General features: G+C 46.3%; 1 long non-coding RNA gene across 1 annotated transcript; it reads right to left on the bottom strand.

Annotated features, from left to right (window-relative positions):
- Window positions 1-862: 862 nt before the first annotated feature.
- On the bottom strand, window positions 863-24,166 carry LOC122563000 (uncharacterized). The gene is made up of 3 exons (XR_006315466.2): window positions 24,053-24,166; window positions 23,865-23,966; window positions 863-1,021 (listed from the first exon to the last, which is right to left on the bottom strand). It is a non-coding gene; the product is annotated as an uncharacterized LOC122563000 (long non-coding RNA).
- Between the last annotated feature and the right edge of the window lie 403 nt (window positions 24,167-24,569).

Raw genomic sequence — 24,569 nt, forward strand, 5'->3', positions numbered from 1 at the left:
TTTTGGCAGGGTAGGGGAGTCCAAAACTAGAGAACGTATTTTTCACAGTGACAGGGAAATGATTTATAAGGGACCTATTCGTGCAGAGGGTGGTGTGTGCATGGAATAAGCTGTCAGAGGAAGTGGTGCAATGACAACATTTAAAAGGTATCTGGATGGGAATATGAATAGAAGGGGTTTAGACGGGGCAAACGGGACTAGATCACTTTAGGGTAGCTGATCAGCACGGATGAGTTAGACCATAGGGTCTGTTTGTGTGCTGTATAATTCTATGACTCTATAGCCTAACAATGAACTGAATGACTGAAATCAATGTTTTTGGTGGATTCCCTTACCAATAAATACATACCAGATCCGACTCCCCCCATCAGCATTTCTCTCAGGCAGCTCTCAACATTGGTATCCTGTTTGAACCACAAATTGGGCCCATATTCTCTCACAATGCCTTGATCTTTGTACCAAAGCCTGGCTAACATGGGCTTGGCCCATCCGCTGCTGAAATCACCATCCACACCTTTATTACCACCGGACTATCCTGCACTCTGAGCCAGCCTTAGACCTTCCACCTTCAGTGACTTGTGCCCACTGAAGCTTCGCCTGTCCATATCTTCGGAAGCTACACTGAATACCCTCTCCAGCAGCACCTTCATGTTCAAATTCACGTCCTTCTGCCCTCACATCTGCCTCTGAGTATAATCTGTTTCTGGCCCTCGTGAGTTCTTTAGCCTCGCCCATGTCCTATTTTAATCACTTCACCTTTGCTGCATTCAGCTTCCAAAGCCCTACACTCCAGAGATATGCCCAGGCTTGTTTGATCTCTTAGAATTGCAACATAAAAACAAGCAACTGTTGTTCCAAATGTCTTTACTGAGAGAGAGAGAGTAACATATTTATTCACAGAAAACACTCAATACTTTGAATGCTGCGGAGAATTTATTTCTGCCATCTCTTGGTTTTTCTGTTCCTCCCCGCTCACCCAGTTTAATTAAGAGCAGACTTCTGGTACACATCCTTAGCCGACCTTGGTTAAAAAAGTTAAACATAAGAACATCAATGGAACGGCTGGGCAACATATCAAGCTGCACACAGAATGTCAATGATAAAGTAACAGAAAATCCTCAAAGCACATGTTTCTTTAATTAGACAGTGGCTGGTGGCTGTGTGGGCACTGACAGTGGAATAAATCACTTTCTTACAATGAAACAGTGCAATATGAGGCCTTTCAGCCCATCATTCCTTCACCGGCTCTTTAAAGGAACCAATCAATCAATCTCACTCTCCTGCTCTTTCCCTACAGCCCTGCAAATGTTTCCACTGCGTGGATTTTTCTAACTCCCCTTTTGATAGTCCTATTGATGAGTTTCCACCAGTCTTTCAGGCAGATCATAGTTCTGCATTATTTGAGGATATTGGACTTTTTAGGACAATATATGTTATTTTTGCTGAACAAAAGGACACAAAACTAAAAGATAGGTGAGAATGTAAATTCATTGACTGTCTGAGTGAATCCCTCTGCGTTTATATGAAATACTGATGAGTGTCAAGGGAACTTCAGTTAAAAATCACACAACGCCAGGTTATAGTCTACGCTGTATGTGTGTACATATGTGTGTCATATTTCTTTAAATATTTTCTCCCATTTTAGGAGCAAATAAACTTGCTTCCTCTTCAATTCAAGAAAGCCTGGCTTCGTTTAAAACCAAAATGCATTTGGGCTGGGGAAAGATATCCACAAAGGAAGGCATCCCTTTATAATCAACCTTGTTGTGAGAAGCTCAGAGAGTGGTTGAGGAAAGAAGAGGAGGCAGTTCATTCCTTCTCACCCAATAACTTGATAATTTCGGAGTATCCATCTGGAATCCAGAAATTGGGAACTTTTGAACAAAGACAAAGAACAAAGAAAGTTTACAGCCCAGGAACAGGCTCTTCGGCCCTCCAAGCCTGAGCCGATCCAAATCCACTGTCTAAACCTATCGCCCCATTCGTAAGGATCTGTATCCCTCTGCTCCCCACCTACTCATGCATCTGTCCAGATACATGTTAAATGAATCTACCGTGCCTGCCTCTACCACCTCTGCTGGCAACGCGTTCCAGGCACCTACCACCCTCTGTGTAAAGTACTTGCCGCCTGTATCCCCCTTAAACCTTTCACCTCTCACCTTGAAAGTGTGACCTCTTATTATTGAATCCTTCACCCTGAGAAAAAGCTTATCTCTATCCACCCTGTCTATACCCTTCATGATTTTGTAGACCTCAATCAGATCCCTCTTCAATCTCCTTTTTTCAAATGAAAATAGCCCTAATCTACTCAATCTCTCTTCATAGCTAGCACCTTCCATACCAGGCAACATCCTCGTAAACCTTCTCTGCACCCTCTCCAAAGCGTCCACATTCTTTTGGTAATGTGGTGACCAGTACTGTACACAGTATTCTAAATGCGAGTGAAGCAATGTCTTGTACAAATCTGACATGACCTGCCAGCTCTTATACTCAATACTCCGTCCGATGAAGGCATACTATATGCCTTCTTGACCACTCTATCCACCCGTGCAGCAACCTTCAGGGTACAAAGGACCTGAACTCCCAGATCGCTCCACTCATCAACTTTTCCCAAGGCTCTTCTGTTTACAGTATAGTTCGCTCTAGAATTAGACTTCCCAAAATGCATCACCTCACATTTGCCCAGATTGAACTCCATCTGCCACTTCTCCACCCATTCTCCAGTCTATCTATATTCTCCTGTATTCTTTGACAGTCCCCTATGCTTTCTGCAACTCCACCAATCTTCGTGTCATCTGCAAACTTACTGATCAGAACAACAATACCCTCTTCCAGATCATTTATGTATATTACAAACAGTGGCCCCAGCAATGACCCCTGTGGAACACCACTGGTCACCTTTCTCCATTTCGAGAAACTCTTCAACTACTACTCTCTGTCTCCTGTTGCTCAACCAGTTCTTTATCCACCTTGCTAGAACACCCTGCACACCATGTGACTTCACTTTCTCCATTAGTTTATCATGGTGATGCTTATCGAAAGCCTTACTAAAGTCCATGTATATAAAATCTACAGCCTTTCCTTCATCTATCAACTTGGTCACTTCCTCAAAGAACTCTATTGAGTTAGTGAGGCATGATCTGCCCTGCACAAAACCATGTTGCCTATCACTGATAAGCCCATTCTTTTCCAAATATAAATAGATTTTATCCCTCAGTACCTTCTCCAGCAACTTTCCCACCACTGACGTCAGGCTCACTGGTCTGTAGTTACTCAGGGAAACTGTCCCTCCACCAGGACCGTATCCCCACTTACCCCCCACCGCTGTCCTAAACAGCAAGATCCCTTCTTCCTTGCTGGCTCTTTTGTGAGTTGTTTTAAATCTGTCTCTTTCTGTTTCCCTCTCTCTCTTATTCCCAACAATATCACTCAAAACCACAAGTTCACATGGCCAACAAAAACAGAAATTGCTGGAAAAGCTCAGCAGATCTGGCAGCATCTGCACCAAGAAATCAGAATTAGCGTTTCGGGCCCAGTGACTCTTCCTCAGAACTGGAGTGAACGCTGATTTCTCTCCACTGATGCTGCCAGACCTACTGAGCTTTTCTAGCAATTTCTGTTTTTGTTGATGATTTACAGCATCAGCAGTTTTTTTTGGTTTTTATTCACATAGTTAGTTTAACCTCACCACTGCAAGATCTCTCCATTTTGACAAATTTGTCACACTTCTTGCCTGGCATCCAATATTGGATAAGCACAAGTTGTCTACTTCAAAGACATTGAGATGATTTGCATATAATGACTGACAATGACCTTGGAACTCTCTTAACCTCAGTTTCCAACAGACACTGTAGATCCTGATTAACCCAATGGGGATTGAGTATGGTATATCTACCTTAATCGTTCTGTCACCTCCTGTAGAATACCTCCTGTTTCGAAACAGATTCACAAGAGTATTCTGATTCAGGGCCGTCCTGTGCACAGCATAACTATCTATGAATTTTCTCTGTGTCACTGTAGATTTGCAAACACAAAACTCCCTACCGTTTCTCAATCCCTCTGCTGGTCACACAGTGCCTGGGCCATGTTGTCAGACTCAATAACAATGCAGTCAGCTACAGTATTGCAATTGACCAATGCTGAAGATTATTAGACTGGAACAATGATCTGACATGCTTGGAATGTGAAATTCTTAACAAAATGTCTGAATGTGTGCTCTTGGTCTTGTGGTCTCTACTGGAATGGTTTTGATTTTGTTTTAGTGATCTCACAGGGCTAAGGGATGATCAAGTTTGCTTGGTCGTCTGCTCCTGTTCATTCTGTTTAACAGTAGCAAGGAGTGGGGATTGATGTAGGAGACCCTCATGTGGTTAGTGCAGTAGTAACTATGCTGCTCCATCAGGAATTGGCCAGACCACTGTTGTATCCGATTGCGTATCCTCATCATTCAGACTGTAGGAAGGGGCTGTGAACCCTGTTAATTGAGGGAGTGTTAGGCCATTAGCAGACAAGTCCATACATCGTCTGTGATACTGATCATAGCAAGTCATATATTACTTCAAGGGCTTTCCTTGCAGCTTCTCTTTATCATTTTCTCCTCATCGAACATGGAAAGGAACACTACTGAAAGAGGCCATTCACCCCATTAAACCAGTGCTGTTCTTTGACAGGGCTATCCAATTAATCCCATTTCCCTGCATGGTCCTGCCATTATTTAGCTTCCAAGTATTTCTCAAATTCACCTTTGAAATGTCTTGTATGATAAAGTGACAGAAAATCCTCAAAGCACATGTTTCTTTAATTAATTAGTGGCTCTGTCGACACTGACAATGGAATAAATCACTTTCTCAGAATGAAACAGTGTAAAATGAGGCCTTACAGCTCATTGTACCTCTACCAGCTTTCTGGTGGAATCAACCAATCAATTTGACTCTTCATTCTTTCCCATTGCCCTGCAAATGTTCCACTTTGTGGATTTATTTAATTCCCTTTTGAATGTTTCTATTGAATTAGTTTCCACCACTCTTTCAGGCAGTACATTCTAGATCACGACAAGCCAATGAGAGGTGTATCTCCACTGTTCTGGCTGGTGGATTCCAGACCAGAACGACTCACTCAGAAAAAATATAGTCTTCTCAATCCTTTCCCTGGATCTTTTGCTGTGCTCTGCATTCAACTACTTTCTGTCTTTTCACTCTTTCCCTCCTCTCACCTCCTCTCCTCCCCCATTCTTATCCTCCTCACTTGTCCCCTCCTGACACCTCCCTTCTCTCCTTTCCTCCCCACATCACTGCTCCAATTCTTTCCTTCCCTGCCTCCCTCCTTACTATCCCAACTCCACTCCTTCCCATTATCCCTTTTCCTCCTACATCTTCCTTCTGTGCTCTCCCCTCCAGTACTTCTCCCTCTCCTCTCCTCCTCGATTCAACTTTATCTTTCTCTCCTGCTGTTATACAGTTGTTCAAGCCCTTATATTTTGTAACAGCAGTAAAACTGAGGAGAGACAATTGGATGCTATTAATTTGATGGTCATTGTGATGAATTGCCTATTGGTAGTGAGCAGTATCTGGAGCTCACTCGTCAATGTATAAATAGAATGCCATTGACTTTGTTGGGTTTGGAGATGCATGTTTGTAATCTGCAACTCTGTAAATACGAGCTTATAATAGTGTGCAAAGATTGGCTCCAGTTAAATTCTTCATCATGGGCTTTCTGAAATAGAACAGAGGTTTCTAACATCTTCAATTTTCAACTTCTGTCTTTAAAAATGTAAAAGGAGGAGGGGTCTTCTTGTTTAATACATTTTCTTAAGCTAAAAGCAGCTTACAAAACAAAAGCACTAACCAGTTGTAATCAGCACACTGCCATTTATTCCCTTCCCCAAAAGACTCTTTTTTCCCCAGTGCAGTTGACCGTTTTTTTTCAGGAACCTTCAGTGACAGTTAACTGAAGATGGGCTTTCCTTCACTTCCTTTCCTTCCCATCAAACATGAGGAATGACACCTCCATCGTTCCCAACAGCTGGGGAAGGCCATTATCATCCACCCTCCCTCCACTCCCGATCCGATATTTCCTTAAGAGTCTGCTCTGACAAAGCTAATATTAAGTTGGCTAAAATGGTGAGCTGTTTGTGGAGGTGCAGCCAGTTCCAGTAAGTCTTTAGTTAAGTGATGGCTGGACCCCAATTTGAGGTCAGACTTTGAGTCTTATACAAGGCCTTGGTAAGACTACACCTGGAGTATTTGTGCAATTTCAATGTCCTTATTCTGAGCAAGGATGTTCTAGCTAAGGAGGGAGTGGAACAAAGGTTTACTGGGTTGATTTCTGGGAGAAAAAAACTGATGTACAAAGAGAGACTGGATCAGTTAAGATCGTATGTACTGGATTGAGGGAGATCTCATAGCAATCCATAGGGTGTCAACAGGACTAGACCTAGGCATGAAAAATGTTTTCAGTTCTGGGGAGTCCAGAACCAGGGATCGCAGTCTAAGGATATGGGGCAGAACAATGAGGATTGAGACAAGGAGAAATTTCTTCACCAAGAAAGTGGTGAGTCTGTGGAACTCTATGCCTCAGAAAGTGGTTGAGGTCAAATGATTGAATGTTTTCAAGATGGAGTTAAATACAGTCCTTAGGGCTAAAAGGATCAAAGGGTATAAGGGAGAAAGTGGTAACATGGTATAGAGTTGGGTCATCAGCCATGATCATATTGAATGGCAGATCAGGCTCAAAAGGCTGAATTGTCTATTCCTGATCTTACTTTCGATGCTTTCTGATTGGTGGATCCTCATTGTTCAGAGCAAAATTAGGGCTTGAATCTGGGTAGGGCCTCATCTCTGTCTGGACAATTATGGGCAGCACAGTGGCTCAGTGGTTAGCACTGTTACCTCAGGGTTCAATTCCACCCTCAGGTGTCTGTCTATGTAGAGTTTGCACATTCTCCCTGTGTGCCTGTTTCCTCTGGGTGCAGTGGTTTCCGCCCACAATCCACAGATGTGTAGGTTAGGTGGATTGGCCATGCTAAATTGTCTGTATATCCAGGGATGTGCAGGGGGAGTTGGATGAAGCATGGGAAATGCAGGATGACAGGGATAGGTTAGGGGTATGCTGGGTGGGATGCTGTTCAGAGGGTCGGTATGGACTCAATGGGCCGAATGGCCTGCTTCCACACTGTAGGGGTTCTGTGATTCTATAAGTACAATTTCCACCTTGATCTGATTTCAATAATTTTGGCAACTGACAAATTAGTTTGTGAAAAAAAATGGCCACATATTTATACACAGCCAGCTCCCAGCAAGAAGGCAATATGACAATAATGAGATTTTGGTTGAGGGTTTATTAGCAAACAAGACAACAGTTTTCTCCTCTCCTTCTGGCCTGGGCTGGTTAACCGCTGATATGTCAATCTGTACCCAATGCACATACTCACTGCGTGATCTTACCTGTGAAGGATGGGCTTTAGATATTTACACTGGAGAGTGGGAGGTGGGGGTAGCGGGGACAGGGAAATATGAAGAAGAGAAAATGATTTCAATGCCTTAGTTATACCATAAAGGAACAGTGCAGAGAAAGCTGTTTACTGTTAATTCTGTTTCTTGTCTTCAATTTACATTGGGCCTTTTCCAGGATTCTAATCCCATAATAGAGTGTGGCTGTTATGATATCAAAACCCATGCTCAATTCATGGAATGTCAGCTATTTCCCTCTCTCTCCCTCGCTCATTTCTTCACTAGAAGTGAAAGGATCTGCTCTTTAAATTTCCCTTCAAAATGAATTTGTTGACATGCCCTTCAGTATCTCCCTGGCAGATCATGCGTTTTGTATTTCAACTCATTAAACCGATGTATGGGAAATTCTCCCAAGTCCGAAGACATTCTCACGTCATCTTGGAGTCAGGAGCAGTATTAGGTGGGGACTGAGAAGCGATCTGTGGGGGTCTACGACGCAGTCAGGTTACCACATAGATTAAAGAAGTGACTGTTCACCAACAGTCACGGTTTGACAATGACAAAATACTCCTGATTTGGAGATGCCGGTGTTGGACTGGGGTGGACAAAGTTAAAAATCACACGAGACCAGGTTATAGTCCAACAGGTTTAATTGGAAGCACTAGCTTTCGGAGCGACGCTCCTTCATCAGGTGGTTACAAATACCTGATGGAGGAGCAGCGCTCTGAAAGCTAGTGCTTCCAATTAAACCTGTTGGACTATAACCTGAAAATACTCCTGTAGAGATTTGCCTTTTACCCTTAAATGTCCTTCAGTGGTGCTCCTACAATGTGATTCATTTAGAAGCATTCTTGCCTCAGAATGCTATGATTTCAATCAGCTTCAGGAGTATGTAATCCAACCTGACACTCCCAATGGAGGAGCTATTCTTGTTCATGAGAGATGTTAAAACTGGGAGACAGGCTGCCTACTTGCGGAACGTTTCAGAGAACACCTCTGGGACACCCGGACCAACCAACCCAACCACCCCGTGGCTCAACACTTCAACTCCCCCTCCCACTCCACCAAGGACATGCAGGTCCTTGGACTCCTCCATCGCCAGACCATAGCAACATGACGGCTGGAGGAAGAACACCTCATCTTCCGCCTAGGAACCCTCCAACCACAAGGGATCAACTCAGATTTCTCCAGTTTCCTCATTTCCCCTCCCCCCACCTTGTCTCAGTCCTAACTCTCGAACTCAGCACCACCTTCCTAACCTGCAATCTTCTTCCTGACCTCTCCGACCCTCCCCCACTCCGGCCTATCACCCTCACCTTAACCTCCTTCCACCTATCGCATTTCCAACGCCCCTCCCCCAAGTCCCTCCTCCCTACCTTTTATCTTAGCCTGCTGGGCACACTTTCCTCATTCCTGAAGAAGGGCTCATGCCCGAAACGTCGATTCTCCTGCTCCTTAGATGCTGCCTGACCTGCTGCGCTTTTCCAGCAACACATTTTCAGCATGAGAGATGTTAAACTGATATCTTGTCTCCTCCCTCCAATGGATATAAAACATGTATTCTCTAGTGTCTTGATTTTACTCATTCCCTAAAGAACAAAATGATTTGGGTTTCCTCATCTATATATTATGAAAAGCTCGGATCCAAATTCATTAGATAATAGGGAAGGCAAATGGAATGTTGGTGTTTATTTCAAAAGGAATGGTTTTGCTAAACCTATCCAAGGTACTAATCAGATCACAACTGGAATGCTATGAACAGTCCTGGCCCCTAATCTACTGAAACGTAGACTAGCATTGCAGGCAGTCCAGAGAAGTTGAGAGTGTGTTGCTGGAAAAGCACAGCAGGTCAGGCAGCGTCCGAGGAGCAGGGAAATTGATGTTTCGGGCTGGAGCCCTTCAACAGGAATGATTCCTGATAAAGGGTTCCGGCCCGAAACATCGATTTTCCTGCTCCTTGGATGCTGCCTGACCTGCTGCGGTTTTCCAGCAACACACTCTCAAGTCTGATCTCCAGCATCTGCAGACCTCATTGTATCCCCAGTCCAGAGAAGGTTTGCGAGACTAATACTGGTATGAAGGGATTGTCTTATGGGGAAAGATTGCGTATGTTGGGCCTGTACTCATTGGAATTTAGAAGAATGAGACAGGCTCTGAAGTCTTCACGATTCTTCAAGGATTCCACAAGGGAGCTGTGGAGGGGTTGTTTCACCTTGTGGAAGAGTCTAGGATCGGAGGGACCATCTCAGAATAAGGAACACAAACAGTAATTGCTGAAAAATCTCAGCAGGTCAGACAGCATCTGTGGCGAGAATCAGAGTTAGCATTTGAATCCAGTGACCCTGCTTCAGAATCTCAGAATAAGGAGTCGCATGTTTAAGACAGAGATGAAGAAGAATTTTCTTCTCTCAAAGAGTAGTGAATCTGTGGAATTCTTTATTCCAAATGACTGTTGAGGTTGGGTCAGGAAGTATTTTCAAGGTTGAGTTAACAGATTTTTAAACAGTAAGACAATCATGGGTTTTGGAAAAAAAGGCAGGAAAGTAGATTCGTAATCTCATTGAATGGCAGAGCAGACTCAGTGGCCTACTCCTGCTCCTATGCCTTATGTTCTTCTGGAGAAAGGTGGTGTTCCACAGGGGTCAGTGCTGGGGCCACTGTTTGTAATATACATAAATGATCTGGAAGAGGGTATTGTTGTTCTGATCAGTAAGTTTGCAGATGACACGAAGATTGGTGGAGGAGCAGAAAGCATAGGGGACTGTCAAAGAATACAGGAGAATATAGATAGACTGGAGAATGGGTGGAGAAGTGGCAGATGGAGTTCAATCCGGGCAAATGTGAGGTGATGCATTTTGGGAAGTCTAATTCTAGAGCGAACTATACTGTAAACGGAAGAACCTTGGGAAAAGTTGATGAGTAGAGAGATCTGGGAGTTCAGGTCCTTTGTACCCTGAAGGTTGCTGCACAGGTGGATAGAGTGGTCAAGAAGGCATATAGTATGCCTTCATCGGACGGGGTATCGAGTATAAGAGCTGGCAGGTCATGTCAAAATTGTACAAGACATTGGTTCACCCACATTTAGGATATTGTGTACAGTACTGGTCACCACATTACCAAAAGAATGTGGACGCTTTGGAGAGGGTGCAGAGAAGGTTTACGAGGATGTTGCCTGGTATGGAAGGTGCTAGCTATGAAGAGAGATTGAGTAGGTTAGAAAAAAGGAGATTGAGGGGGGACCTGATTGAGGTTTACAAAGTCATGAAGGGTATAGACAGGGTGGATAGAGACAAGCTTTTTCCCGCGATGAGGGATTCAAGAACGAGAGGTCACGCTTTCAAGGTAAGAGGTGAAAAGTTTAAGGGGAACACACGCGGCAAGTACCTCACACAGAGGGTGGTAGGTGCCTGGAACGCGTTGCCAGCAGAGGTGGTAGAGGCAGGCACAGCAGATTCATTTAAGATGCATCTGGACAGATGCATGAGTAGGTGGGGAGCAGAGGGATACAGATGCTTAGGAATTGACCGACAGGTTTAGACAGTGGATTTGGATTGGCTCAGGCTTGGAGGGCCGAAGGGCCTGTTCCTGGGCTGTAAACTTTCTTTGTTGTTTGTTCTTTTGTTGTGGGATCTTGCTGTGTGCACATTGGTTATGAATTTCTCACAACAGGAACTGCAATTTAAAAATAAATCATTGGCTTCTCTGGATGTAACCTATCTTTATTCAGTGAGAGCTCATAGCTGCTAAAGTCTCAATGAGCCAAAGTGTGCAAGAGCTGACTGAAAACTTGGCCTCAATAGTGTTACAGCTAAGATGGGAACCACTCACTGAGTCTGCTTTGGTTCACACAGAAGATAGAAAGAGACCTGTCCCTGATTACAATGCACTTAATCAAGCAACAATATTCCAAACATGTTGGATGTCTGAGGAAAGCACTGCTTCATTTAAGGCAAGTAAGCACGCAAGGAACTGTCTTGGGGATCGTGGAAATGGAAACAATTAGCACAAAGAAGTTAAACAAGGAGCTGTCTCTGTTTATTTTAGTTCATGTTTCTGGCACATTGCATTTGCTCTTTAATCTGTCGACCATCAGTGCTGGGAAAGAAAAGTGTTATCAACTTCTGAGAAATGGCATCAGTGTAAAGAGCTCCCAGACCAAAGGGCAGGGAAAACCATCTCTACACAGTCCCAGAAAGGCCACAGAGCAGGGAAAACCATCTCTACACAGTCCCAGTAAGGCCGCAGAGCAGGGAAAACCATCTCTACACAGTCCCAGTAAGGCCACAGAGCAGGGAAAACCATCTCTACACAGCCCCAGTAAGGCCACAGAGCAGGGAAAACCATCTCTACACAGCCCCAGTAAGGCCATAGAGTAGGGAAAACCATATCTACACAGTCCTAGTAAGGTCACAGAGCAGGGAAAAACATCTCTACGGAGCCCCAGTAAGGTCATAGAGCAGGGAAAACCATCTGTACACAGCCCCAGTAAGGCCATAGAGTAGGGAAAACCATATCTACACAGTCCTAGTAAGGTCACAGAGCAGGGAAAAACATCTCTACAGAGCCCCAGTAAGGTCATAGAGCAGGGAAAACTATCTCTACACAGTCCCAGTAAGGTCTCAGGGAGGGAAAACCACCTCTACATAGTCCCAGTAAGGCGACTGAGCAGGGAAAACCATCTCTACACAGCCCCAGTAAGGCCACAGGGCAGGGAAAACCATCTCTACACAGCCCCAGTAAGGTGACTGAGCAAGGAAAACCATCTCTACATAGCCACAGGAAGGCCACAGGGAGAGAAAACCATCTCTACACAGCCCCAGTAAGGCCACAGGGCAGGGAAAACCATCTCTACACAGCCCCAGTAAGGCCACAGGGCAGGGAAAACCATCTCTACACAGCCCCAGTAAGGCCACAGGGAGGGAAAACCATCTCTACACAGCCCCAGTAAGGTCACAGGGAGGGAAAACCACCTCTACATAGTCCCAGTAAGGCGACTGAGCAGGGAAAACCATCTCTACACAGTCCCAGTAAGGCCACAGGGAGGGAAAACCATGTCTGCAGAGTCCCAGTAAGGCAACAGGGAGGGAAAACCATCTCTACACATTCCAGTAAGGCCACAGAGCAGGGGAAACCATATCTACACAGCCTCAGCAAGGCCACAGGGAGGGAAAACCATCTCTACATAGTCCCAGTAAGGCGACTGAGCAGGGAAAACCATCTCTACACAGTCCCAGTAAGGCCACAGGGAGGGAAAACCATCTCTACATAGTCCCAGTAAGGCGACTGAGCAGGGAAAACCATATCTACACAGCCTCAGCAAGGCCACAGGGAGGGAAAACCATCTCTACATAGTCCCAGTAAGGCGACTGAGCAGGGAAAACCATATCTACACAGTCCCAGTAAGGCCACAGAGCAGGGAAAACCATCTCTACACAGCCACATAAAGGCCACAGGGCAGGGAAAACCATATCTACACAGACCCAGTAAGGCCACAGAGCAGGGAAAACCATATCTACACAGCCACAGTAAGGCCACAGGGAGGGAAAACCATCTCTACACAGCCCCAGTAAGGTGACTGAGCAAGGAAAACCATCTCTACATAGCCACAGGAAGGCCACAGGGAGAGAAAACCATCTCTACACAGCCCCAGTAAGGCCACAGGGCAGGGAAAACCATCTCTACACAGTCCCAGTAAGGCCACAGGGCAGGGAAAACCATCTGTCCATCGCCCCAGTACGGCCACATTGTACATCAAAAGAAACACTTTCTTATAAATCGGAGAGGGAAAGAAGAGTGTTATGGCAATGGGTCCTCCCTCGGTCAGCACTCACGGTGAAACATCAAGTTTTATTATGACTTGATGTTAATTCATTCTGAGCATTACTTCATTATTTAATTACTATTTTTTTGTGAAATGTAAGATTTTTTTTATATGCTTTGATTACTTGTAGGCTGGATTAGTACTTTGTTGATTTTATTTCCGTTTTTTTGTTTGTTGTGTTTTGGTTATTATTTATTTAATTTTTAATTGTATATTAGTGTTTATATTTGATTGTGCTATTTTGTAAGTTTGTAAAAAAAGTAAAAAAAAATTACTTTTTCTTCAATAAAAATATCTATTAATAAAAACACTAAACAGATAAATCCATCTCTATATATCTAACAATATGTCACTGACCAGGCAACAAGCAACTCTCCCTCTATTTCCCCCACCATACATTCCCAAGGACTGAGATAGCATGGGGTTTAGCACAAGTGTACATTTTTCCTTGTGGTCTAGTGGTTGGGTTTTGGTGCTGTCACTGCTGTGGCCCTGAGTTCAGTCCCTGGTCAGGGTGGGTTTGCATTGGAGGAGGAGCAGGGAATGTTGCCTGGATGAAGACTCGACAAGGTGAGACTGGAAAAGCTGGGTTGTTTTCTTTGGAGGGGGCCAGAACGAGGTGTAGAAGGGACATGGACAGAGTAGACTGGAAGCAGCTGTTCCCCTCAATTGACAGGTCAAGAACAAGGACACACAGTTTTAAGGTGGGAAGGCAGCAGGTTTATGTAGAATTTGAGGAAAAACATTCTTTCACCCAGAGACTCATGGGGTATGGACTGCACTGCTTGGGAGGGTAGTTGGACGAGCACTGAAACGTCATAACATTGAAGGTTATGAGTCCAGTGTGGAAAAGTCAAACATGTGTTGTTTTAGTGTATTTTTTGCCAGGACAGTATGGATAGGCCAAAGGCCCTTTGATTCTAAGATTCAATGTTACATTATCCCTATCAAACACTCCCAGGATAGGGGCAGCGCGGGGTTAGATACAGAGTAACAGCTCCTTCTACACTGACTAATCACACACTCCATGGACAGGGGCAGGGCGGGGTTAAATATAGAGTAACAGCTCCTTCTAGCTGATGATTCAAACACTCCCAGGTCAGAGACAGCGTGGGGTTAGGTACAGCATAACAGTTCCTTCTACGCTGACTAATCACACAATCCCAGGATAGTGACAGCACGGGGTTAGATGTAAAGTAACAGCTCTTTCTACGCTGACTCATCAAATACTCCCAGGACAGGAGCAGCGCGGGGTTAGATACAGAGTAACAGCTCCGTCTATACTGACTAATCAAACACTCCCAAGACAGGGGCAGCGCGGGGTTAAATACAGAGTAACAGCACTTTCTACGCTGACCAATCAAACACTCCAAGGACAGGGGCAGCGCGGGGTTAAATACAGAGTAACAGCTCCTTCTAGCTGATGAATCACACACTCCCAGGACAGGGGCAGCGCGGGGTTAAATATAGAGTAACAGCTCCTTCTAGCTGATGAATCAAACACTCCCAGGTCAGAGGAGAAAGTGAGGACTGCAGATGCTGGAGATCAGAGCTGGAAATGTGTTGCTGGAAAAGCGCAGCAGGTCAGGCAGCATCCAGGGAACAGGAGAATCCACGTTTCCACGTTTCCTGAAGGGCTTATGCCCGAAACGCCGATTCTCCTGTTCCCTGGATGCTGCCTGACCTGCTGCGCTTTTCCAGCAACACATTTTCAACTGCCAGGTCAGAGACAGCGTGGGGTTAGGTACAACATAACAGCTCCTTCTACGCTGACTAATCACACAATCCAAGGATAGGGACAGCGTGGGGTTAGATATAGAGTAACAGCTCCTTCTACGCTGACTAATCAAACACTCCCAAGACAGGGACAGCGCGGGGTTAAATACAGAGTAACAGCTCCTTCTATGCTGACTAATCACACACTCCCAGGACAGGGGCAGCGCGCGGTTAAATATAGAGTAACAGCTCCTTCTACGCTGACTAATCACACACTCCCAGGACAGGGGCAGCGCGGGGTTAAATATAGAGTAACAGCTCCTTCTACGCTGACTAATCACACACTCCCAGGACAGGGGCAGCGCGGGGTTAAATATAGAGTAACAGCTCCTTCTACGCTGACTAATCACACACTCCCAGGACAGGGGCAGCGCGGGGTTAAATATAGAGTAACAGCTCCTTCTACACTGACAAATCAAACACTCCCAGGACAGGGGCAGCGCGGGGTTAACTATAGAGTAACAGCTCCTTCTACGCTGACTAATCACACACTCCCAGGACAGGGGCAGCGCGGGGTTAAATATAGAGTAACAGCTCCTTCTACGCTGACTAATCACACACTCCCAAGACAGGGGCAGCGCGGGGTTAAATACAGAGTAACAGCTCCTTCTACGCTGACTAATCACACACTCCCAAGACAGGGGCAGCGCGGGGTTAAATATAGAGTAACAGCTCCTTCTACGCTGACTAATCACACACTCCCAAGACAGGGGCAGCGCGGGGTTAAATATAGAGTAACAGCTCCTTCTACGCTGACTAATCACACACTCCCAGGACAGGGGCAGCGCGGGGTTAAATATAGAGTAACAGCTCCTTCTACGCTGACTAATCAAACACTCCCAGGACACGGACAGCACGGGGTTAGATACAGAGTAACAGCTCCTTCTACGCTGACTAATCAAACACTCCCAAGACAGGGGCAGTGCGGGGTTAGATATAGAGTAACAGCTCCTTCTAGCTGATGAATCACACACTCCCAGGGCAGGGGCAGCGCGGGGTTAAATATAGAGTAACAGCTCCTTCTAGCTGATGAATCAAACACCCCCAGGTCAGAGGAGAAAGTGAGGACTGCAGATGCTGGAGATCAGAGCTGGAAATGTGTTGCTGGAAAAGCGCAGCAGGTCAGGCAGCATCCAGGGAACAGGAGAATCCACGTTTCCACGTTTCCTGAAGAATGGCTTATGCCCGAAACGCCGATTCTCCTGTTCCCTGGATGCTGCCTGACCTGCTGCGCTTTTCCAGCAACACATTTTCAACTGCCAGGTCAGAGACAGCGTGGGGTTAGGTACAACATAACAGCTCCTTCTACGCTGACTAATCAAACACTCCCAGGACAGGGACAGCGCGTGATTAGATACAGATTATCAGCTCTTTCTACGCTGACTAGTCAAACAGTCCCCGGATTGGGACAGCGCGGGGTTAGATATAGAGTAACAGATCCTTCTACGCTGACTAATCAAACACTCCCAAGACAGGACAGTGTGGAACTAGACACAGAGTAACAGCTCCTTCTACGCTGACTAATCAAACACGCCCAGGACAGGGACAGCGCGGGGTTAGATATAGAGAAACATCTCATTCTACGCTGACTCATCAAACACTCCCAGGACAGGGACAGCGCGGGGTTAGATATAGAGTAACAGCTCCTTCTACGCTGACTAATCAAACACTCCCAAGACAGGACAGTGTGGAACTAGACACAGAGTAACAGCTCCTTCTACGCTGACTAATCAAACACTCACAGGACAGGGACAGCGCGGGGTTTAGACACAGAGTAACAGCTCCTTCTACGCTGACTAATCAAACACGCCCAGGACAGGGACAGCGCGGGGTTAGATATAGAGTAACAGCTCCTTCTACACTGACTAATCAAACACTCCCAGGACAGGGACAGCGCGGGGTTAGATATAGAGTAACAGATCCTTCTACGCTGACTAAGCAAATACTCCCGGGACAGGGACAGTGCGGGGTTAGATATAGAGTAACAGATCCTTCTACGCTGACTAATCAAACACGCCCAGGACAGGGACAGCGCGGGGTTAGATATAGAGTAACAGCTCCTTCTACACTGACTAATCAAACACTCCCAGGACAGGGACAGCGTGGGGTTAGATACAGAGTAACAGCTCCTTCTACACTGACTAATCAAACACTCCCAGGACAGGGACAGCGCGGGGTTAGATATAGAGTAACAGATCCTTCTACGCTGACTAAGCAAATACTCCCGGGACACGGACAGCACGGGGTTAGATACAGAGTAACAGCTCCTTCTACGCTGACTAATCAAACACTCCCAGGACAGGGACAGCGCGGGGTTAAATATAGAGTAACAGATCCTTCTAGCTGATGAATCAAACACTCCCAGGTCAGAGGAGAAAGTGAGGACTGCAGATGCTGGAGATGAGAGCTGGAAATGTGTTGCTGGAAAAGCGCAGCAGGTCAGGCAGCATCCAGGGAACAGGAGAATCCACGTTTCCACGTTTCCTGAAGAATGGCTTATGCCCGAAACGCCGATTCTCCTGTTCCCTGGATGCTGCCTGACCTGCTGCGCTTTTCCAGCAACACATTTTCAACTCCCAGGTCAGAGACAGCGTGGGGTTAGGTACAGCATAACAGCTCCTTCTACGCTGACTAATCAAACACTCCCAGGACAGGGACAGCGCGTGATTAGATACAGATTATCAGCTCTTTCTACGCTGACTAGTCAAACAGTCCCCGGATTGGGACAGCACGGGGTTAGATACAGAGTAACAGCTCCTTCTACGCTGACTAATCAAACACTCCCAAGACAGGACAGTGTGGAACTAGACACAGAGTAACAGCTCCTTCTACGCTGACTAATCAAACACTCACAGGACAGGGACAGCGCGGGGTTTAGACACAGAGTAACAGCTCCTTCTACGCTGACTAATCAAACACGCCCAGGACAGGGACAGCGCGGGGTTAGATATAGAGAAACATCTCATTCTACGCTGACTCATCAAACACTCCCAGGACAGGGACAGCGCGGGGTTAGATACAGAGTAACAGCTCCTTCTACGCTGACTAATCAAACACTCCCAGGACAGGGGCAGCGCGGGTTTAGATATAGAGTAACAGCTCCTTCTACGCTGACTAATCAAACACTCCCAGGACAGGGGCAGCGCGGGGTTAGATATAGAGTAACAGCTCCTTCTACGCTGACTAATCAAACACTCCCAGGACAGAGACAGCGCGGGGTTAGATATAGAGTAACAGCTCCTTCTACGCTGACTAATCAAACTCTCTCAGGACAGGCACTGGACCGGGATAGATATAGGGTAACAGCTCCTTCTAGGCTGACTCATCAAACACTCCCAGGACAGGGGCAGCGCGGGGTTAGATATAGAGTAACAGCTCCTTCTACGCTGACTAATCAAACTCTCTCAGGACAGGCACTGGACCGGGATAGATATAGGGTAACAGCTCCTTCTAGGCTGACTCATCAAACACTCCCAGGACAGCAACAGCGCAGGGTTAGATACAGAGTAACATCACATTCTTCATTGACTAATCAAACACTCCCAGGACAGAGACAGCGTGGGGTTAGATATAGAGTAACAGCTCCTTCTACACTGACTAATCAAACACTGCCAGGATAGGGACAGCACGGGCTTGGACACAGAGTAACAGCTCCTTCTATGCTGACTAATCAAACACTCCCAGGACAGGGACAGCGTGGGGTTAGATACAGAGTAACAGCTCCTTCTACGCTGACTAATCAAACACTCCCAGGACAGAGACAGCGTGGGGTTAGATATAGAGTAACAGCTCCTTCTACACTGACTAATCAAACACTCCCAGGATAGGAACAGCGTGGGGTTAGATATAGAGTAACAGCATCTTCTGCGTTGACTAATCAAACACTCCCAGGACAGGGACAGCGTGGGGTTAGATACAGAGTAACAGCTCCTTCTACACTGACTAATCAAACACTCCCAGGACAGGGACAGCGCGGGGTTAGATATAGAGTAACAGATCCTTCTACGCTGACTAATCAAACACTCCCAGGTTCGGGGGAAGCGTGGGGTTAGATACAGATAAACAGCTCCTTCTACGCTGACTAATCAAACACTCCCAGGACAGGGACAGCACGGGGTTAGATACAGAGTAACAGCTCCTTCTACACTGACTAATCAAACACTCCCAGGACAGGGACAGCGCGGGGTTAGATATAGAGTAACAGATCCTTCTACGCTGACTAATCAAACACTCCCAGGTTCGGGGGAAGCGTGGGGTTAGATACAGATAAACAGCTCCTTCTACACTGACTAATCAAACACTCCCAGGATAGGAACAGCGTGGGGTTAGATATAGAGTAACAGCATCTTCTGCGTTGACTAATCAAACACTCCCAGGACAGGGACAGCGTGGGGTTAGATACAGAGTAACAGCTCCTTCTACACTGACTAATCAAACACTCCCAGGACAGGGACAGCGCGGGGTTAGATATAGAGTAACAGATCCTTCTACGCTGACTAAGCAAATACTCCCAGGACACGGACAGCACGGGGTTAGATACAGAGTAACAGCTCCTTCTACGCTGACTAATCAAACACTCCCAGGACAGGGACAGCGCGGGGTTAGATATAGAGTAACAGATCCTTCTACGCTGACTAAGCAAATACTCCCAGGACAGGGACAGCGTGGGGTTAGATACAGAGTAACAGCTCTTTCTCTGCCGACGAATCAAACTCTCTCAGGACAAGGACAGTGCTGGGTTAGATATAGAGTAATTGCTCCTTCTACGCTGACTAATCAAACTCTCTCAAGACAGGCACCGGGCCGGGAGAGATACAGGGTAACAGCTCCTTCTAGGCTGTCCATTCAAACACTCCCAGGAAAGGGACAACGTGGGGTTAGATACAGGGTAACAGCTCCTTCTACGCTGACTAATCAAACACTCCCAGGATAGGGGCAGCACGGGGTTAGATATAGAATAACAGCTCCTTCTACACTGACTAATCACTCACTCCCAGGACAGGGACAGCGTGAGTAGATACAGATTAACAGCTCCTTCTACACTGTCTGGTCAAACACTCCCTGGACTGGGACAACATGGGGTTAGAAACAGAGTAACAGCTCTTTCTACGCTGACTAATCAAACACTCCCAGGACAGAGACAGTGTGGGGTTAGATATAGAGTAACATCTCATTCTACGTTGACTAATCAAACACTCCCAGGACAGGGGCAGCGCGGGGTTAGATATAGAGGAACAGCTCCTTCTACACTGACTAATCAAACACTCCCAGGACAGGGACATCGCGGGGTTAGATATAGAGGAACAGCTCCTTCTACACTGACTAATCAAACAGTCCCAGGACAGGGACAGCGCGGGGTTAGATATAGAGGAACAGCTCCTTCTACACTGACTAATCAAACACTCCCAGGACAGGGACAGTGCGGGGTTATGTACAGAGTAACAGGTCCTTCTACGCTGACTAATCAAACACTCCCAGGACAGGGACAGCGTGGGGTTAGATATAGAGTAACAGCTCCTTCTACGCTGACTAATCAAACACTCCCAGGACAGGGACAGCACGGGGTTAGATACAGAGTAACAGCTCCTTCTATGCTGACTAATCAAACACTCCCAGGATAGGGACAGCACGGGGTTAGATATAGAGTAACAGCTCCTTCTACACTGACTAATCAAACACTCCCAGGACAGGGGCAGCGCGGGGTTAGATATAGAGTAACAGCTCCTTCTACACTGACTAATCAAACACTCCCAGGACAGGGGCAGCGCGGGGTTAGATATAGAGTAACAGCTCCTTCTACACTGACTCATCAAACACTCCCAGGACAGGGACAGCGCGGGTTTAGATATAGAGTAACAGCATCTTCTACGTTGATTAATCAAACAATCCCAGGACAGAGACATCGTGGGGTTAGATACAGATTAACAGCTCCTTGTACGCTGACTCATCAAACAGTCCCAGGACAGGGACAGCGCGGGATGAGATGTAGAGTAACAGCTCTTTCTACGCTGACTCATCAAACACTCCCAGGACAGAGACAGCGTGGGGTTAGATATAGAGTAACAGGTCCTTCTACGCTGACTAATCAAACACTCCCAGGAATGGGACAGCGTGGGGTTAGATATAGAGTAACAGCTCTTTCTACGCTGACTAATCAAACACTCCCAGGACAGGGACAGTGCGGGGTTACATACAGATTAACCACTCCTTCTACGCTAACTAATCAAACATTCTCATGACAAGGACAGCGTGGGGTTAGATATAGAGTAACATCTCATTCTACGCTGACTAATCAAACACTCCCAGGACAGGGACAGCACGGGGTTAGATAGAGATTAACAGCTCTTTCTACGCTGACTGGTCAACACTCCAAGGACCGGGACAACATGGGGTTAGATATAGAGTAACAGCTCTTGCTACGCTGACTAATCAAACACTTCCAGGACAGGTTTAGCGCGGGCTTAGACATAGAGTAACAGCTCCTTCTACGCTGACTAATCAAACACTCCCAGGATAGGGGCAGCACGGGGTTAGATATAGAGTAACAGCTCCTTCTACGCTGACTAATCAAACTCTCTCAGGATAGGGGCAGCGTGGGGTTAGATATAGAGTAACAGCTCCTTCTACGCTGACTAATCACACACTCCCAGGACAGGGACAGCGTGGGGTTAGATATAGAATAACATCTCATTCGACGCTGACTAATCAAACACTCCCAAGATTGGGACAGCGTGGGGTTAGATAGAGATTAACAGCTCTTTCTACGCTGACTGGTCAACACTCCAAGGACCGGGACAACATGGGGTTAGATATAGTGTAACAGCTCTTTCTACGCTGACTAATCAAACACTTCCAGGACAGGTTTAGCGTGGGCTTAGACATAGAGTAACAGCTCCTTCTACGCTGACTACTCAAACACTCCCAGGACAGGGACAGCGCGGGGTTAGATACAGAGTAACAGTTCTTTCTACGCTGATTAATAAAACTCTCTCAGGACACGAACAGCTCGGATTTAGTTACTGTGTAACAGCTCCTTCTACACTGACTAATCAAACACTCCCCGGATTGGGACAGCACGGGGTTAGATACAGAGTAACAGCTCCTTCTACGCTGACTAATCAAACACTCCCAGGACAGGTTTAGCGCGGGCTTAGACATAGAGTAACAGCTCCTTCTACGCTGACTAATCAAACACTCCCAGGACAGAGACAGCGTGGGGTTAGATACAGAGTAACAGCTCCTTCTACGCTGACTAATCAAACACTCCCAGGACAGGGACAGCGTGGGGTTAGATATAGAGTAACAGCCCCTTCTACGCTGACTAATCAAACACTCCCAGGACAGGTTTAGCGCGGGCTTAGACATAGAGTAACAGCTCCTTCTACGCTGACTAATCAAACACTCCCAGGACAGGGACAGCGCGGGGTTATGTACAGAGTAACAGCTCCTTCTACGCTGACTAATCGAACACTCCCAGGACAGGGACAGCGCAGCGTTAGGTACAGAGTAACAGCTCCTTCTACGCTGACTAATCAAACACTCCCAGGACAGGGAAAGCGTGGGGTTAGATACAGAGTAACAGCTCCTTCTACACTGACTAATCAAACTCTCTCAGGACAGGGACAGCGTGGGGTTAGATATAGAATAACATCTCATTCGACGTTGACTAATCAAACACTCCCAAGATTGGGACAGCGTGGTGTTAGATATAGAGTAACAGCCCCTTCTACACTGACTAATCACACACTCCCAGGACAGGGACAGCGCGGGGTTAGATACAGAGTAACAGGTCTTTCTACGCTGATTAATAAAACTCTCTCAGGACACGAACAGCGCGGATTTAGTTACTGTGTAACAGCTCCTTCTACACTGACTAATCAAACACTCCCAGGACAGGGACAGCGCGGGGTTAGATATAGAATAACAGCTCCTTCTACGCTGACTCATCAAACACTCCCCGGACAGGGACAGCGCGGGGTTAGATATAGAATAACAGCTCCTTCTACACTGACTAATCAAACACTCCCAGGACAGGGACAGCGTGGGGTTAGATATAGAGTAACAGCTCCTTCTACACTGACTAATCAAACACTCCCAGGACAGGGACAACGTGGGGTTAGATACAGAGTAACAGCTCTTTCTACACTGCCTAATCAAACACTCCCAGAACAGGGACAGCGCGGGGTTAGATACAGAGTAAAGTTCTCTCTCCACTGTCCCCATCAAACACTCTCAGGACACGGTCAGCACAGTTTTAGATATAGAGTAAAGCTGCCTCTACACTGTCCCCCCATCAAACACTCCCATGACAGGGACAGCACAGGGTTAGAAACAGAGTAAAGCTCTCTCTACACTGTCCCCCATCAAACACTCCCAGGATAGGGACAGCATCGGGTTAAATGCAGAGTTAAGCTCTCTGTACACTGTCCCCTGGCAAACAGTCCCAGGACAGGCTCAGCACGGACTTAGATACAGAGTAAAACTCCCTGTACACTGTCCCCATCAACCACTCCCAGAACTGGGACAGCACAAGGTTCAGCACAGGCTAAAGCTCCCTTTACACTGTCCCCATGAAACACTCCCCACGACATGGACAGAATTAGGTTAGACACAGAGTTAAAGTTCCTTTCTCTGTGGCATCAATGTTCCTAGATGCAAACCTCAGAAGAACAGCCTTTCCTGCAGCAGCTGAATATTTCAAACACCCAGCCCAGGAAAATGTGGTAGCCCAGGTTTAAAATTATCAATGTTTACTGAATTAAAGGCTAAGCCCACTTGAGCTAACTGCAGGATGGGTTGGACCCACTGGATATGTTTACCTCAGGTTCTTTACAGTGGCCAGCTGAGAATTTGACTTTTTCTGGCTCCAGATTTGAGGACAGAGTTCTCAGTCCCTGCTCCAGCTCTTGTTGTCACCAGTTCTGTTCCAACAGAAAGTAATATATGTCCAGCATAATTCATGGGAATAGTGATAAAACAGAAGCAATTGGGTCTAAAGGTTACTCACCGAAACATTGATGATTCAGTTCTTGGGCTGTGTGCAGTGAAATAATGGAAAAATCATACGGCAGTCCCTAGAAAACGACACTAAATTGACCACAGTGACATAGATCAATGTCTCCACCTCATTCTGTGATCAAAACCCCACCACAAGTGACCTCTCACTGACTCACAAACTCTTTGAAGTGATGGGGTCAGAGGTGGACTGAACATGCATCTACTCAACTCATTGCAATGTTATTCTGAGCTTCTCGACTGAGACTGTACAGGTCATTGGTCCATTTTAATTTACTCTTGGTTATGTCTGTAGGCACTAATACTGGCACACAGAACCGTAACCATATCCCTTAACCATGAGGTCAGCTGCTCTTAAAGCAAGGAAGGTAGGAATATGGACTATGGGCAGGCAGAAAGGATTAGTTTAACTTGGCATCATGTTCAGCATAACATTGTGGACTGAAAGGCATGTCCCTCTGTTGTTTTGTTCTATGTTCTATGTTCTGCATCATCTGGGACTATAATCA

The sequence above is a fragment of the Chiloscyllium plagiosum genome, unplaced genomic scaffold, assembly GCF_037043375.1.
Source record: "Chiloscyllium plagiosum isolate Xiang-an unplaced genomic scaffold, Cpla_swu_hap1 HiC_scaffold_26, whole genome shotgun sequence".
Classification (NCBI taxonomy): domain Eukaryota; kingdom Metazoa; phylum Chordata; class Chondrichthyes; order Orectolobiformes; family Hemiscylliidae; genus Chiloscyllium; species Chiloscyllium plagiosum.